This window comes from Ranitomeya variabilis, chromosome 1 (assembly GCF_051348905.1).
Source record: "Ranitomeya variabilis isolate aRanVar5 chromosome 1, aRanVar5.hap1, whole genome shotgun sequence".
NCBI lineage: Eukaryota > Metazoa > Chordata > Amphibia > Anura > Dendrobatidae > Ranitomeya > Ranitomeya variabilis.
The window spans coordinates 1,067,970,561-1,067,989,239 of NC_135232.1; the positions used below are offsets into that span (position 1 = coordinate 1,067,970,561).

Consider the following 18,679-nt stretch of genomic DNA (forward strand, 5'->3'; position numbering starts at 1 on the left):
CTTATGGCCCACAGCTTACATTTACACTGATATGCAATAGTAAAAGGTCAAAGCTTTTACCACAATACATGGGAGGAAAAGGCCACAGTCAGCACAAGAAGAGCAGCAGCTTGCGTAAAAGCGGCCATCGGAAAAAACACAAAGCACTAAATATAGGTATAAACCATATAAAACATCTGCCTATCACATGCTTCATAGAAATGAGATCAGAGGTCTAATAACATCCTAATGCCACAATGCTTTCCAGTAAAATATGTCCTAGCTAGAGATGATCGAAACGTTCGCCCAAATATTTCCCCAAAATGTGATTTGTGGGTTGTGGGTAAGAAATTTACTGCAAATTGCAGGTAGACCTGCACTGTGGTTTCTTCGGAGTATATCCAACCTCTTTCAATATCTTTAAAGAGAATCTGTCCATAGGTTTTTGCTATGTAATCTGACAGCACTATGATGTAGGGACAGGGACATTCACAAAAATGAATGCATAAAAGATGCAAAAACTTGGTGCAGTAACATGAGACAAGCAAGCACACCATCTAAAACTAATTTAAGATTTTTTATCACTGTAAAAACTATTGTGCTGTCTTGCTTCTGCTTTTTAGTGCATTAAGAATAAAGAATACAAATGTAATTGTATTTCAACTGCAGCATGACAGATGCCAGCTACACCATATCACTGATCAATCACACTGATTCTGGCATTAATACTGGCACCTCTTTTATCTCTTACTTTCCCTCTATCAATTAAATCTCTATATCATTTGCAAACTACTATTCTTGTTTTCTTCACTGCTGCAGTTGTACAGCACATTGCAGTATAGAGCATTTGTCCAATGTTTAAGGACTTTCACTTCCTGTCTTTATTGCTGAACTGTGAGTGCTAATGTCCTCTCACTATCTTAAATCATTATAAAATGGTTGCTGCATTCCCTGCCTCAGCTTTTATACAGGCTATGATAGCCTGATTGCCTGCGCTATCACAAACGCTAAGATAGCTGTAAGGCATTCTTGGGAAGGTTTTGCTTTCTCGCCTGAGGTTATATCAAACTTCTGTGACTGATTCAGTTTGTTGCAAAATGTAAAAAGGTGGCAAGTATTAACATCGAATCGCAAACTGTTTGAATTAGTTGTGACCTGGGAAATTCATAAAATTCATCTCAAATTCAATTTGCATTGAATCGGTTCAATCATCTCTTGGCCTTGCATTTCGTCTTAGGTCTGTGCTTGTCTAACAAAATTAAAGGGGTTGTCAGATTACTATTGAGTTGAAATACAACACGTCAGAAAAATGTATCACTTTTTATTATTTTTATGAAGGGAGAAAACGCTTCACCGTTTCTGGGTATTTCTTGGCAGATTACTATTTCCAGAAAACAAATAGTTGTATGTTTTTGCTGTTGTAACCACTTTCTATATATTTCTATATATTCCCAGAGGTCAATATTCTGTATATAAATGACCTACGTCAGCTTGCCTTCTCTTTTGTGTTGTCAGATGGTTTTACTCCTCTGTCCTATTGGTAGATTCTACCATGTGCATAATAATATAATAATAGATACTGAAAAGCTTTGCCAAAGCCAATGATAAAATGAATGAAGAACTCTGTATGTAACATACAATACGCAGTCCTTTGCATTATTCCAATTTTCCATTTTAGCTCCAGAGCCTTCACGTCGCTCCACATTGAATTCACAGAGTAAACAGCGTAAACCAGTCTGACTGCTACGGACTATGAAGTATGGATCTTGCAGATAAGCTATAATTCACCCATATTGATAAGATCTCCAGCAAGTAAACAATGCAAATCTGTTGTTTTCTGCAATCATTGTTTCTTTTGACCTCCACCTAAATGGACCGCTATTATTTTCCTTAGTGGTCCTCCAGTGACAAGAGACGCCATATGGTGACTCTTCTCTTTTATGGCCAGATAGCAAATACAGTATGTCCAGAGTTTGTGTACAACAGACAAGGTCCACAGAATTAGCTACGCACTTCTGGTAAGCGCGAGTTAAATGCCGCTGTCAGAGATTGACAGCGGCATTTACCTAGTTAACAGCTGCGGGTGGGTCACGGTTCCACCAACGGCTGTTGTGGGCACATGTCAACTGTTATGTGTTCGGAAAGGTGCGGGCTCAGCCCTGGAACCCACACCAAAGAGGGGGAGTCTGGCATCGGCGTACTATTACACCCAATGTCAAAAAGATGTTTATAAACGCCGACAGCTACTACTGCGCATGCTCCGGCGGAGCCATCTTGGAGGAAGAAATTATTTTTTTTCTCTATCAAGATGGCACCACCGGCGCATGCGCAGTAGTAGATGCAGTGGTGGCCATTTTCAAATGGATTTTTTTTTTTGAATATCAGGATATCCTGAAACATATTAATTATATACACAGTACATATGCGATTATACTGCAACGCAAGTGCCACGGCTGGCGCCTGCCTGCAGATTTTTTTTTTTCAATATGTGTATATAATATTCATTATGTAAACTAGGGGGCAGTCAGGGAGGGATCAGTGACCTGTCAGCAGTCTGCATCATGAATATCTAATCAGAGCACCACACGAAGACCCCCACAGGCCGACCCGGAGCACGAGCATATCATTAACTCAAAACTGCCAATAAAGATTAAACAACAACCACAAGACGGATTTCACCAATCAAGGCATCATTGTAATCAGTATAACGGCGCCGACCTGACACTGTCTGTAGGTTACAGTGCACAATCCTGCTGATAGGTTTCTTTTAAAGGGAACCTGTCAGCTGACACAGTACATGCTGCTCAAACCGTCGGCAGCATGTCTCAGACATTGGCTGTATGATCACAGCCATGTATGTTTGTCTCTGAAATGCTGTGGTGTTCATACTTATGACAGCCGCCTCCTCGCCCCCTGACAATGACTGACAAGCCTTTAGGCAAAGGCTTGCCAGTGACTGTCAGTGGGCTTGGAGAAGTCATTTGGGACCTGCCTGTGAGACTAGTCCCCTGCGTGTCTCGGTCCTTGGCACCTGTTAAAAGTGTGTTTTAACAAACATACATGGCTGTGTTCGTACAGCCGGTGGCTGACACATGCTACTCATGGTTTGGGCAGCATGTATGAGCTGACAGGTTCCGTTTAAGAAACCGATGAGATAATGTTACCATGGTCAGCGAGACAGTTTGTAGGTGTTTGCTATGAGATAACTAGTTATACCTCTCTAGTCCTCATCATGTTTTATGTAGACTTCCATCTCATTAAAGACAAGTCCTGAACCTGGTTCCTTCCTTCTAAGCTGAAGACGCCGTTGTCATTAAGATAATTGATGTGCATTCATAATTTTTCTTTACCTTTATTTATCACAGTGACCAATAATAAACTCCCCGGGAATATTTCCTTTTTGTGACATTATCTCGTGTCTGGGCGTGTACTAAGGCTCCTGCTTCATACATATCACTGAAGCTACGAGTTATCTACTTAGTGAATCCATCCACTTGACGCTGACTCAGAGCGCTCTCTTTTTCTCTATCGCATTCTCTCTCTCATCTGTCTGTTTAGATATCTATCTGCCTGTCCACCTAGAGAACAATTGAACCATTGATCTATCTTTGAGGTCGCCTTGTGGCAGATGTCATTTGATTATAACGTGCACCAAGAACTTCTCATCTATAAGAATAATAAATAATATGCCAGTAATATAATGTTTCTTTGTTTTTGCAGTCAAAACAGATTTGCACTTACACATGTTATTTTAAAGGCATTGTCTGAGATGAACTAAAAAACAGCTAAGAGGGTGAATTGCCAAAATAAGCATTAGTTACCTGTTACACCCTCTGTGCTCCTGGTCTTTGTTTCCTTCATTACTTCAACATGGAGGTCACATGTGCCAATGGGACATCATTTTTGCAGCTGTCCCAACCCTGAGGACAGTCAGTGACTGCAGAGGCCACATGTGATCTCTGCACCCATCTGTATTCAGCAGAATGTGCAACAGATTAGCTCCTTTTGCTATTACTGACCAACGATGTCCCAAATGTGCTCGATGGGATACAAGTCTGGAGATGCTGCAGGCCACGGTACCATTTTTAGATGCTCACAGTAGCCCAAGCTCCATGCATCCTGGCATTGCCATGTTCAAAAAACATCTCCTGCAACACACTGAAGAAATGGCTGAACCACTGGTTGCCTGACCAAATGAATGAAATAAAAACTGGAATGACAGTAAGCACAATAGGGTCTTATCTGGTTTACACATAGTTAAAGCAGGAATTACTCACCTGGTGGGGTTGTGACAGTCACAACCCATTTGTTAGCTTGTTTGCATGAATAAGATGTTGAAGATCCACCAAAATGATAGGATGCAAACTTGAAGATAAAGTGGGCATAGGGAGGGAGCGCTATCAACTTGAAGATAAAGTAAACATAGGGAGGGAGCTCCATCATTGTGGGTTGTCCTGATGAAGAGGCATGAAGACCTCAAAACGCGTTGATAAACAAAGGCCGCATGCATCCTTTCTTTTGGTCTCTCATCTTATATTGGACCTCTAGCAATGTGGATTTATATCCACTTTTTCTCCAAGTTTCCATGACCAAATTAATATCAGACCAAGTTGTTTACATACCTGGAATAAAGAATAGGGGGATCCGCCTAACGCACATTCTACCATCCCATCCTTGGAGTAGGAACTGCGTGGCATTCCCTTGTGAAGGCTTATTCATTGACCTCACGCCACCGCTTTTGATGGCTACCAAGGTGCAGAGCAAGGTGGCAATGGAGGTGATAATGGACATCTATACGCTTCAGCAATAATTCACACTTTGCTTGGACGCAATGATTACCCACAGATTATTGTAAAGACAACTCCAAGAAGAAGCTTTCACAAAGGAATGCCACCCCTGTCCTACTCCAAGGTGTATGGTGTGGGGTGGCATAGTCTTCATTCCAGGTATACTAACAGCTTGGAGTTCCATTGATGTGGTTATAGCACCAGTGGTGTGGACATTTCTACAAAGTGTCCCAGGAGCCATTTTTCAACACTAAAACACCAGGCTGCATGTTTCTCATTCTAAACTGAACAGATTACTTGTCCTAAACCTGGTACCATGGCCTACAACATCTCTAGCACATTTAGAAAATACTGGTTGGGAAATGGAAAGGGAACTGCCAGCAGTGGATTTTGATGATTTTGCAAGTGCATTTAGCAAGGCAGAACATTCCTCAGACAACCATTAATATACTTATTGATAGCAGCCAAGGCGTGGAAGTGAGGAGATTTCTGAATAAATTGAGATGTTTCGAAAATGTTGTTTCCATTTTTCAATCATTTGTAAATCACTCACATGTCTGTAAATCCTCTGATTTCCAGAATTCCACAACTTTTCCTTCTTAATGTTGCAATTTCAGTTTTGTGGAGTGTCCGCTGTCTAGCATAAGATAAATAGGTAAAATGCTTTAAGGCCCGGTGGAATAATAAACAGGCAGAATATATGTTGGCTCTCTGTAAATAACCAAGCAAACATTCATGTTTATATTTCATCACGAGAATGTAATTAACATACCTCTCCTAACCCAACCTATTTTAACCTGAACAAAAGGTTATACAGCTACAGCATATTCCCCTTTGCTTTATATCTTCTATGTAACCTGTAAGAAGAACAGGGGCGTCCATACCATACAGGCAGCACAAGTAGTTGGCTTGGAGACTCGGAGAGAAGGGACTCGGCCATAGTTGTTCTTATCCCGGGTTGGCAATATTAGCAAAGCTGTGGGGAACTGGACCAAGAGTCATAATGGGCAAAACCTAGTGCTATAATATGGGCCCATTTTTATCTTCAGGACCACCTCTTCTATGCATGTCAGTCACGACTACTACCATCAATGTGTTAAAGCTGCTTCACGGCATATTGAGGGTGTGATTTTTTTTCTCTATTTGTGGCTTCCATTTGTTAGGGGCTGATTTTAAGGGAATCTGTCAGCAAATTTTTGCTATGAAATCTAAGAGTAACATGATGTAGAGACAGAAATCTTGATTCAAGTGATGCATAACTTACCGGACTGCTTGCTGTAGTCTTGATAGAATCCCTGTTTTCTCTGCTCTAGTAGATGTTGCAGTGCTCAAAATCGTGAGCTGTGTATAACCCCGCCCACACCCCTGATTGGTAGCTTCTTGTGTACACTGTACATTGTCAGCAAACTGCCAATTGGTGGTGGAGGCGGGGTTACACAGATCAGCCTGACTAGTGTGCATGTGACTCCCAGTCCTCTAGTAATAATCTCCTGCTGATAAAACACTGATTGTATTGAAACTACAGCACACTGCCTAATATGTAACACATCACTGGAATCAGGGTCTCTGCTCTCAGATTAAATAGCTAAAACCTGCTGACAAATTCCATTTAAGTAAAAGATATACTATGGAGAGTTGCTGGCAATACTATTCCCTAATAAATTAACATACACTGTTTTTCATTTTATTTCTTTTAAAACCTACAGCCTAGAAGACAAGATATATGGATGTATTATACAGAAAGGAATGACCTTTCACATATTCCTCTGCACTGAGCATTTCATCTTATTCCTAAGCATGGAAAATAGTAACCTCTGCCACTGGAATTTCCACATGATCACATTACCAGGGCTTAAGCAAATTTTCAGAAAAGGACTGCAATGAGCAAGTGTGTACACAAATCAGTGCTACGTGCTATATCTTTCTATACTATACATTTGTACTGAATTATGTTATTAATAATAGATAAAAAAATATTATCACTATTCTGTTACTGAGGAAAAATCAGTATACAGAATACAAGGGCAAAATAATGGCGCCACATCATGACTACATAATACCACCGCATATTGACTGAATAATAACACCATACTGGTCATTATTAAAAACCACGGTATTAACACTAAAATTACCACCGCACAGTGACGGTATGATGGTAGATACCAGTTATACACCGGCACTCTGTAGACATTATACTTTTGTGCTGTCCCATCCTGCTTGTTATGTGATCGGGGGGTACGAGAGCTGAGGGTCTGCTGATGATCCTGTTCCTGTCATTACGAGCCTCCTGTGAATGCCGGCCTGTGGCCGGCGTTCATAGGAAATAGTGATTTGTGCTATACTTAACATTGCTGAAGCCCTGCTATGTATAGTACAGGCGGTCAGACGATCGCAGCTTCAAGTCTCCTTAGGGGACTATTAAATTCAGTAAAAAAAAAAGTATTTAAAAACATTACCCCCCCCAACAAAAGTTCAAATCACCCCCGTTAAAAATAAAAAAATACATATATTTGGTATCATTGCTTTCAGAAATGTCCGATCTACCAAAATATAAAGTAAATTAATCTAATCAGTACATGGCGTCATGAAAAAAAAAAATCAAAATGCCAAAAGTACTTTTTTTAGCCTCTTCAAAATTGCAATAAAATACAATATCGGGCGATCAAAACAATATATCTACCCCAAAATAGTATCATTAAAAATATCAGCTCTGGGCATAAAAATAAGTCCTCACCCAGCCCCTGATCCCGAAAAATGTAAACATTATGTGTCTTGGAAAATGGCGACAAAAACAAAATAAATATTTTTTACAAATTTCCAAATTAATTTTCACCACCTAACAAAAAAAAACAAACAAAAAAAAACTATACATGTTGCATATCTGCGTACTCGTAGTGACCTGGAGAATCATATTTCCAGCTCAGTTTTACCATAAAGTGAACATGGTAAATAAAGTATCCAATAAAACAATTGTGGAATTGATATTTGTTTTGCTATTTCAACGCACTAGGAATTTTTTCCCCTTTTCCAGTACAATATATGGTAAAATGAATGGTGTCATTCAAAAGTAGAACTCTTCCAGCAAATAACAAGCCCTCATACGGCTATATTGACAGAAAAACAAAAATGTAATGGCTCGTGGAAGAAGGGGATGGAAAAAAAAAATCCAAAACACAAAAAGCGAAAAATTGCTGGGTAGTGAAGGGGTTAATCTGTTTAGAATACTTTGGTGGATTAATAATATTGTTCTCCTTCTATTTCTTTATGGTCGGATTTATATGTCTCTGATATATTTCATCATAAGCAGTGATCCTCCACGCCACTATGTGATCTGTACGAGTGTTCTGCCGTCCCCTAACTACTATTTTTTTATGCATTACGGTTATTGAATATTTGTATATTTTTTCCTAATAAAGTATAACAATTATTATATTATTTTGGATATGCCGCGTGAATTTTTCATTTTACGTTTTCCTCCATTGTAAGAACTGTTCAGCATTTAACCTTTTCATCTCCGTGATCCTGTGATTTATACATTTATCTCTGTAACTAGAGAAAGACTTTGTGATGGGAGAATGGTAGGCGGTAAACCTGTACAGTACGTGCCATTAGTTCCCGGTGATGTGTCTGTCTCTGAGGTCATGAATTACACGTCCAACCTGGTTCCCCCACATTCTTGTAGGATTCAATACCTCATGTTATTTGTCATCATAGTGGAACAACTCCCAGAGGCGTTCTCTTTCTCCAGCAATTAACACTCCATATTACGAGCCTGTTTTTCCACCCACTAAAAGTCACAATACAAGAAGAGTGTATCTTACAGTAATGATCACATCCACCATGCCGGCCAATAAAATGTCTCTTCTAAAGCCGCTATAGCTGTAATTATTCCATTCGTTGTCATTGTGAATGGTTTCCCTACTGCCATTCGTTAAGCATTAGTTTATCCTGGTAGAATTGATGCCGTCATTCTCGTGGCATCCACAAGGAAACAAATTGCTGGATTATATGGTAGTGAGGAATGGGTATAACAACTAAAATAATGTTTCCTTAAAGTGGAACATACAATTACAGCTAATTCTCATTGGTGTCTCGATGTTTATTACTAGCATGTGACTTACTAGTGATTTAAAGGGAACCTGCAGCCCTTGCATAAAAATAACTGAAGAACAGCATTAATGGCAGCGGCTGAAAATTATAGAACAGACACGTGTAATACTGTAATTTACTATTGTTTGGATGCATGATGTATCATTTATGTTATTTTCTTCCTTAGCATACCACAGTGGTCACAAAAAGTGATGAGCTCAAGTGCTCCTTACAGGAGTTTGCCTAGGGTGCTCGGGTGCGCACTGAGTATCGCCGGTGCTCCAGTGACATGTTCAAGACCCCGCGCCCATATGTTTCGCAGCTGTTAGACAGGCACAAAACATGCGGGGATTGCCCGTGTTTGTCAGGTAATTCCCGCATGTTTTATGGCTGTCTAACAGCCGCGAAACATATGGCCACGAGGACTCAAACATGTCAGTCAAGCACTCGCAATACTCGGTGTGTACCCGAGCACCCTAGGCAAACTCGAGTAACGAGCACTTGCGCTCAACACTAGTCTCAAGGCCTGTTGATTATTGACTGTGTACATAATAAAACATGTGACCGCTGAGGTCACTGATTAGCTGCTTTGGGCAAATGGCAGTGTAGCACTTCTGTATTGGTTGCCTATCAACAAAGACTGGCAGCTTATTACCGGAGCAGGTGCGCTGGATCAGGAGGGGATTGAAGATGTAAACATTTGCAGATCTTTTTTTTTTTAAAGAGAACCTGTCATTAGATCCATGCTACTTGACCTATGGGCACCATGAATCAGAGCCTGACTGCGCAGTTGTCGCTGGCCAGTTTCTGACCGCCACGCTCCTGTTGAGTTGTGTCTTTTTATGTACACACATGGGAGAGATCTGTCAATCAGCTGGAGTTGGGCGGGAAGAACCCAGCCGGGGAACGCATCACAGTAGTCATTTCAGAGTTAGGCATACATGCTGTTCGTGGTTTGGGCAGTATGAATCTAATGACAAGTTTCTTTTAAGCGTTCCTCCCTGCTGCACAGCGCACTCTCATACTGGTATACAGCGCGTTTCTTTTTGCAATAGTTTTGCCTTTGCCTTTTGCACTGTCCTTGGCTTATGATGCCCAGCTGGTCTACAGCACATACCCACTGCAGCAGGTCCCTATAATTTGGATGCTCATGACCGCTTACAGAGCACCCCTTCACATCCAGTTCATGTTAAAGAATGTTCTGATGAAGGTCCTGTGACGGACCGAAAACGTTCAGAACCATTTTTGTCTGGATGCACAAATAAAAGGAGGCTCTTTTTTGTTCAAATACTGAGTGCCAAGTTTATTATTATATCTTTTACCAACATAGAAATCATTCTAAAGAACCTTCTGCCTTATTAAAAAAAGACAAGAAGATATTCCCATCCCAGGAACTCACTCTCTGCTACAGTAATGCCATCCCAAATTGATTAGGTCCCAATCATCAGTCTCATGATCCTGCAGGCAATCATTGGCTGCAGCAGTCGGTGGCTGGGTGTCATGGCCTCATTGTAAGTGACCCAGAGGAGACTCGAAGATGCAGCGCTGGAGCAGGGAGCAGATTCCCATGGTGAGTATATCTTTTTTATGCCCATGGCTTGCCACTATTAATCTTTCAAACAAGCCAGAAGTCCTGTCTATGCTCTGAGTTACCCCATAAATTGAATTTGTATTTAATCATCCTCATTAAAAGTCACATAAAAAGACTTTCAGAAAATCGCCTTCATTAGAATGAGCTTGACAATCAAGTAAAATCATAATGCACGATAGAAGAGAGCTAGCATGAAGACTCCCCTCTTAAATTAGCACATAGAATTTTTCACAGAATATTGAACATTAATGGATCTATCTTATCCGTCCTATTAAACAGGAAACCATGATGCCATCCTGAACAAAGATTAGATTGTGTTATTAGAAAATGTGGGGTCGGAGTTAAGAAAAAAGTCAGCCGAACCTCTTTGCTTACATAGCTGCTCCTCTGGGGAGGGGCATCCAGCACAAGTTCTCACCAACCAATGAAAAGAGAATGAGATCAACCTGATCTGCGCCATCTCTCTACTACTCTACTGGGGTCCATTTGCAACTGTCTGACCTGTCTCCTTGTTTTCTAAGCCCTTTTACTAGTATGTACGGACACTAAACCTAAATATAAATATATATATATTTATATATACGTAGTGACAATATATCAAATCAAACTGAAAAACCTACTAAAGGATACAAAACCAAAAGGTATAGGGTAATATATAAAACGACATTTATTATTTATAAAATTAAAACATGCGAAGGGAAATGCCACAAAAATATGAACAAAATACACATCCAAAATAGTGTGAGGAATAGATGTACAAAAATCACAGCATACACATGCGCTGTTGCACTACACACCTCAAAAATCATATATATCTATAGAGCATTGTAAGGCCTATATGTGCACGGTGTCTGTTATATGATACACTAAAGAGATTATAGTGTAATATAGATCACTAAATAAAGTGCATCAGTGCGTACATAGTATATATATCACTATCATCAGATGTAAAGTGCACCTGTGCAAATATTATCAGAAATAAACATGCAGTATGGATAATGTTTAGTATCACAAAGGGATATCATAAAAGGATATAGAGAAGTGCATCAGAGTATACACAGCCAAAGTAAAGTATAATATGGAGTGCAATATAGCCCAGGATTTGTTTGTATGTCATATCATCAGGGTATAGGTAGAAAACAACGTGCCCATCAAGGTGAAGGTACAACCAAATCATAAATAGGCAAATATAGGTACAAAAAGTATAATTACATTTATATAAAACATGCTGTAAAGCATATAGTGTTATATACCTCAGATCGATTGGTGATTCCCGACGCGCGTTTTACCGGTGCCTCTTTTTTTTCTTTTTAATATGTTTGGACACGTTCAGAGTCAACAAAGACCTGAGGAGTGCTGGAGCAGCAGGGGATAAGTACTGCTGATTTTGTTATTTTTACACACAAAATGCCTATGGCAATGAAAATCTGGAAAACCCTTTTTAGAAAATCCCTGAACCCCTATTTTCACATAATATTCTCATTGTGCCACGTTATGAATTATAGATTTTACATCTTCTGGTTAAATTGTGTCTTTTACCAAACCAATTTCCAGTAGCAAACCAGCACTAAATATAACTCTGCCCCCTATAGACTATTGAATATCCTAGTGTTGCTATAACAAGTCCACTAAGACACTGTACATTGAATGTCATTAATCATTATTATAGGTTAGTTTCTTCCAGGACAATTTGCTTTACAAGATGTCAGGCTTCTCAAGCTTTTGGCAATTGGTCGATAAAAATGCTGGCGTACCTGTTCTAGAATTATAGACTACACATAATTCTGTGACATTCTTAGGATAAGCCATTACAAGTACCTGGAGTATGGCTTCAGTTAATGAATTACACCTCTTCTTTCACCACATTTCTGGCTATTCTCAATATCAACTAATAATAAGAAAATCTGTTCAAGTTTGCTTTACCGAAAGACAACCTTCTTATTTTAGGGCTGTGTTTCCTATGTGTAAGATGGCAATGGCAGCAGGCGACATTCTTCAAGCGTTTTATCGGAAGTCACACAGTAATAAAAACATATTAACTGTATTTCTTAGTGACAGCTTTAAGTCGCTCACTTTCCACTTCTTTAGGTTAAAATTGATGTCACATATTGGGCACCAGTTTCATTCCTACTTATATTCCATCTATCTCCACTCCCTCTTCCTTGATTGACACCTCTGGCTTTATAGGAGGTTCACCAAACTTGTGTGCTTTGTTTGAGCAGTTGTTTTCTGCTGAAAGACTCATTTTAATCACATTCACCATTAGGCTAGACCTGGTGACCTGATATATAGAACACTGTATATAGGCAGGTTAATTATAAAACCTCTCCAATGTAGTGAACACTATACGCCCATCATCTTCTTGCACATCTGTTACAGTCATATTCTATTCGTCCCTATTGATAAATTTGATCACTCCTGTATGCTGATGGAGCGCCCCCACACCGCCGCAGGGCCGAGGGGTACCCGGAGCCGGGCCTCTAGGTCTCAGTCCTGGGGTTGTCACGGTGGCTAGACCCGGTCCGTGGCCCTGCCTGTCAGTGGGGGACGTCCGGTGCAATAAGTGGTGTAGTAACGGTGTAGCGGTGCAGTTGTGGGGTGCAGGTCGCGGTAAATAACGAGGACACCAGGTTGCAGTCTCTTTACCTCTTTACTGAAGCTCTCTGGGTCCTCAGTCCAGAATACGGCTCACCAGGCTGCGCAAGTCCGGCCGGTCCAATGGCACTTCCAGAGCTCTCCTTGCAGGTGGAAATCGGTGCCTTCCTTCTAGCGCTATGTGTTGCAGTCCTTCCCTGCTGTGCTTACGGAAAGTACCCCACAACTGTTGTGTCTGTTTCTCGTGTTCCCTCACAACAACTTAATTCGCAATGATCTTCCTCGTCCCTCCAAATACTATGGTAGGAACGCACCCGTATGACGGGGAGGCTCGGAGATCTTCCGGGACTCTATCTGCGCCCCTCTCCTGTTGGTACCCCCCTTTGCCTTCCTGGGTGATGCGTGAGACAGTCCGCCTCAAGCTAACTGCCCTGCCGTAGGTCTGAGGTATGGCTTGAAACTCTTTACCTCCTCGGCGTTCCGGCCACCGGTAGTGCGCCTCAGTAAGGTGCTGCCTCTTTCAGCACAACCCTCACTGGTATCTCCTTTCGCTTGATTTCGTTTCTCACTCAGCACAATCTATCTCGCTTCTAGTCCTTTCTTGAGTCCCGCCGCTTCCAGGAGCCTGCGCGGACCCGTTACGTTCTCTCAATGCCAAGCCTCTGCCAGGATCCCACCCCTGGCAGAGACCCTACAGTCTCTCCCTTCACAACACCCCCTGCCACAGGGTGTTGCTCCGTTCAATCCCGTCAGCGTTCTCTTTAACTTCCTGCCTGACCCCCAGTTTACCCACTATGGTGGGGAGTGGCCTAATGAATAGCACCCTTAGCTCCCCCCGGAGGCCCAGCTGTGAAATGTATTGGTGACTGTGATACCTGCTCAGAGAACTCCTTCAGTGCCATCGAACGCACCATGGCCCCCCTTAGTGGCTGAGCCATGATACTGCAACGACCAGGACTCTGGGGCGCTGCACTCCCCCCTGGTTAAACACAGTACTCCGGGACTGGGAAGAAAAACAACAATACAGGTTAGCAAAAAGACATACAATTTTGTTGAGTGCAAATAACAGTAAGTATACTTAAGTAAGCTTCCCTTTATGGGAGGTGAGGACACTTTTAACGTTACAAACATAATCAACATTATAAATTACAGAGCATAAATAACTTCTGTTACCCAACCGGGTATTCTACTTAGTGCAATTTTTGGAACAATAACTTAACATTGCCTTTAAGAAACTCACACTCTTAGTCTATCAAAGGCCTTCCTATAATCACATTATAAGGCATTTCAACTTTACATTCTCCTTCTTGTGAACCTGCAGGACCGCCTGTCCCTACGGCACCAGGCCTACTGCCTCTCCTTTCTTTTACAGGACCGCCCTGTTCAGCCAGGGCCTACTGCCTTTCGCTACTATACACAGTATAGACATAACATTCCTTTCATTTAAAGAACTCTGAGCCCGCTCTACTCGGCTCCTTTAAGGACTCACTCTCTAACCCCTACGGGTTCACTCTCTGTCCTTAGTAACAAAGTAACTTTTCAATGGGGACGCGGGGTTTACCTTCTATCCTCACCTTCATTATTACTTCTTTTACTTTCAACTATGCAGGCTTCTACATCTACCCCTACGGGCTCTCTGCATCTTTCCTTTCTACAAAACATTATTCAGATTTCACATTTCAACAACTTCAACACATATAACTCGGCATGTAAAACAGTTACATTTTCTTTTTCAAGGCATCATTATCACATTACTGTTCGGTAACAGTATCTCTTTCAAATTTACTTCGTCACATCCCCTTTAAGAGGGGACCAAGTCTTTCTGAGGTAGCTCGTCTTCTTAGCCTACCAGTCTTATGCAAAGTTCCAGCCCGGGATCTTCACAAAGTGTCTTTAACTAGGACTAGTAGGAAAGGTTTCTTCGCAAAGTGTCTTTAACTAAACCCAGTAGAGAAGGAATCTTCGCAAAGTGTCTTTTGGCTCAAACCAATAGGGCAAATATCTTCGCAAAGTGTCTTTGGCTAAAACCAGTAGGGAGCACCTTTAAGAAGGTGCAAACTATTTACAAGGGAAGTTCGAATCATGCACAGTCCATGATTTCTGCAGTTCTTTTAAACTTGTGCAAAACTTTGAGAACAACAATAGTGGCCCCGGGTCAACAAGGGGTCACCTTTAACCCTAGACGGGTTTAGTAGCAAACAGGAACAGTTAAAGGAATGAACAGTTAACTATTTACATTTTCATAAAGTGACTCTTCTTTCAGAAGTTTCCATGAGGCGCCTCCTGGCGGGCGGACCCCTGCAATCCAGGTTTCAGGTCCACTCCCGCTGCCAGATACACCCCATGGGTTCGGGTCTGTTGCACGACCAGGTCGTGCGCGGCGATCAAGGTCTGTGTTCCCATTTCTCTCTGTGCTGGCACATCAGGGACATTGATCGCCCGCAGAGGAACTTCTTTAGCCACTACGGTGGTTGTGGCGATCGGGCGGCAGATCGCTAGTTCTGTGGTTGGGCAGGTGGAGGCGACCAGGGTGGTTACAGGTCGGTCACACGGCGGCACTTTGGCTACAGGGGCTGGTTTCTCTTTCTTGTAGACGTTCAGGGCGAACCACCCCTTTTCCCCAAAATGCCGGGTGTAAGTAACACTGTCTCCCGGATAGAGGTCTCGATCTGGATGTCCCTCTCTAAGGTGTGACTCAACATCCCGTCGGTTAACAAAGACCTCCGCGTATAGCCCCGGTTCTTTAATGAAGCCCCAGCCTCCTTGGAGTTTAAAGACAGTGACGATACCCTGCCTACGCGGGGCCTGGTGAGTGGTGGGGTCCTTACGGGCCCGGTCCTTGACCGCCAAATCTTTTTGATGGTAGGCCTCCCGTTTAGCCTGATGTGCTTTCTCTTCCTCTCGCCACCGCTGTTCTAGCTGGATCTGGTATTCCTCCCAGCTTAGGGCCTGTACCATTTCTCCCTTCTGGGTCTCCACCCCGGGGAACCCCATGAGATTGGATCCAGGGTTCACCCAGCGGCACACCGTGCGCTCCGCGCTGACCTCACACGGCAAGGGAGTAGGGGTGATTGGGGCTCGCATACGGTGTTCCATGCCCGTGGCTTCCTCCCATGGTAACAGGCGCTGAAGTCTATGGGTCCCCGGGAGAGGTGGTGCTGCTACGGGACCCACTAACACACCCTCTGCTAGTGGGGTAGGATCGGCGGACTCACCCACTGGTACGATTCCACCTTCTGCAACAGGTCCCGTTGGTTCTTCCGATGTCCGGGAATCCACTGCCGGTCCTACCTGATGCGGGGCCTGGACTCTCACATGCAGTTGGAGGAGCTGGTTATATAAATCCTCCATGTCGGCTCTCAGGAATTTGGTGTTATCCACGGAGGACAAGCTGCTGGGCTCAGCCGGGTAGTCAGGGGAGACTTCCACTTCAACCCCGCTGTCGGGTTCGGAGCTGCTAGCCATAGCGTCCTCCACGTGGGTCGCTTCCTGGTCTTTTTCCCGCTCTCTCTTGCGTGAGCAGTTTCGTTTTCTCTGCCTCCGCCCCCCATTAAGGATTAGGAGGCGGATCTCTGCTGCTGACGGACACGTCCTCACTGCACAGAAATATTTAGACTGGGCGGCCATTACTGTTCGCGCTCTCCAGCTCGGCTACGCCCACTCCACGCCCCTCTTCTCTTCCTGCGCTCTCCTCAGCGCTGCAATGGCGGCGGATTTTGGCGGCAAATGGCACAGCACACAGTCTTGCAATAAAGTACAGTCCAAGCACAGTAAATCACAGTCTCTAGGCACACATGACCTGATTCTTCAGGCTTAAGTAGATCCTGTTCATGACGCCAAATTGGAGCGCCCCCACACCGCCGCAGGGCCGAGGGGTACCCGGAGCCGGGCCTCTAGGTCTCAGTCCTGGGGTTGTCACGGTGGCTAGACCCGGTCCGTGGCCCTGCCTGTCAGTGGGGGACGTCCGGTGCAATAAGTGGTGTAGTAACGGTGTAGCGGTGCAGTTGTGGGGTGCAGGTCGCGGTAAATAACGAGGACACCAGGTTGCAGTCTCTTTACCTCTTTACTGAAGCTCTCTGGGTCCTCAGTCCAGAATACGGCTCACCAGGCTGCGCAAGTCCGGCCGGTCCAATGGCACTTCCAGAGCTCTCCTTGCAGGTGGAAATCGGTGCCTTCCTTCTAGCGCTATGTGTTGCAGTCCTTCCCTGCTGTGCTTACGGAAAGTACCCCACAACTGTTGTGTCTGTTTCTCGTGTTCCCTCACAACAACTTAATTCGCAATGATCTTCCTCGTCCCTCCAAATACTATGGTAGGAACGCACCCGTATGACGGGGAGGCTCGGAGATCTTCCGGGACTCTATCTGCGCCCCTCTCCTGTTGGTACCCCCCTTTGCCTTCCTGGGTGATGCGTGAGACAGTCCGCCTCAAGCTAACTGCCCTGCCGTAGGTCTGAGGTATGGCTTGAAACTCTTTACCTCCTCGGCGTTCCGGCCACCGGTAGTGCGCCTCAGTAAGGTGCTGCCTCTTTCAGCACAACCCTCACTGGTATCTCCTTTCGCTTGATTTCGTTTCTCACTCAGCACAATCTATCTCGCTTCTAGTCCTTTCATGAGTCCCGCCGCTTCCAGGAGCCTGCGCGGACCCGTTACGTTCTCTCAATGCCAAGCCTCTGCCAGGATCCCACCCCTGGCAGAGACCCTACAGTCTCTCCCTTCACAACACCCCCTGCCACAGGGTGTTGCTCCGTTCAATCCCGTCAGCGTTCTCTTTAACTTCCTGCCTGACCCCCAGTTTACCCACTATGGTGGGGAGTGGCCTAATGAATAGCACCCTTAGCTCCCCCCGGAGGCCCAGCTGTGAAATGTATTGGTGACTGTGATACCTGCTCAGAGAACTCCTTCAGTGCCATCGAACGCACCATGGCCCCCCTTAGTGGCTGAGCCATGATACTGCAACGACCAGGACTCTGGGGCGCTGCACTGATGCCTTCACTAAGGTTCTGAATCTTTTTTAGGTACCCAAACTCTTCTTCTTTTCTGACTTGACAGTATATCGCAGCAGTCGTCTTCTGATAATCAAACAAGACATCAGAACTTACAAAATTCCTCTTAAAGGGAACCTGTCAGGTCCCACATGACTAGTGTATGCAAACAAGTGCCATTCTTAGTCAACTATGATCCCTCAAATCAGTTCTTCTATATTGGATATTGAATGTACACGTAGTAAAAATAGAAATTGCAAAAACCCCTTCATATTATTATGCGGGCTTACATTCTACAGGATGGTGGGGAAAGAGACAATGGGTTCGGGGGTTGCTAAGGCGGTAGCTCCGGTGGTGGTGAGGAGGCAGCAGGGTCATTGCAGGCCGTAGGCTTTCTTGAAGAGGTGGGTTTTCAGGTTCCGTCTGAAGGATCCAAGTGTGGTTGATAGTCGGACATAATGGGGCACAGAATTCCAGAGGACGGGGGATATTTGGGAGAAGTCTTGGAGGCGATTAGGTGAGGAGCATAATAAGTGTGGAGGAGAGAAGGAGGTCTTGGGATGACCGAAGATTACGTGAGGGAAGATATCAGGAGATTAGGTCAGAGATATATGGAGGAGACAGGTTGTGGATGGCTTTGTAGGTCAGTATTATTA

At 43.6% G+C, this 18,679-nt stretch overlaps 1 protein-coding gene across 2 annotated transcripts in view; it reads right to left on the reverse strand.

Annotated features, from left to right (window-relative positions):
* The window catches only part of PGCKA1 (PDCD10 and GCKIII kinases associated 1), an 80,509-nt gene that overhangs the window by 52,772 nt on the left and 9,058 nt on the right, over positions 1-18,679 (reverse strand). Inside the window, exon 2 of one of the 2 annotated variants that reach the window (XM_077279927.1) lies at positions 5,320-5,403. The exons of the other annotated variant lie outside the window; for it this stretch is intronic. The gene's annotated coding sequence lies outside the window, so the exon portion shown is untranslated. The remainder of the gene's footprint in view (positions 1-5,319; positions 5,404-18,679) is intronic. 2 annotated transcript variants of the gene reach the window in all.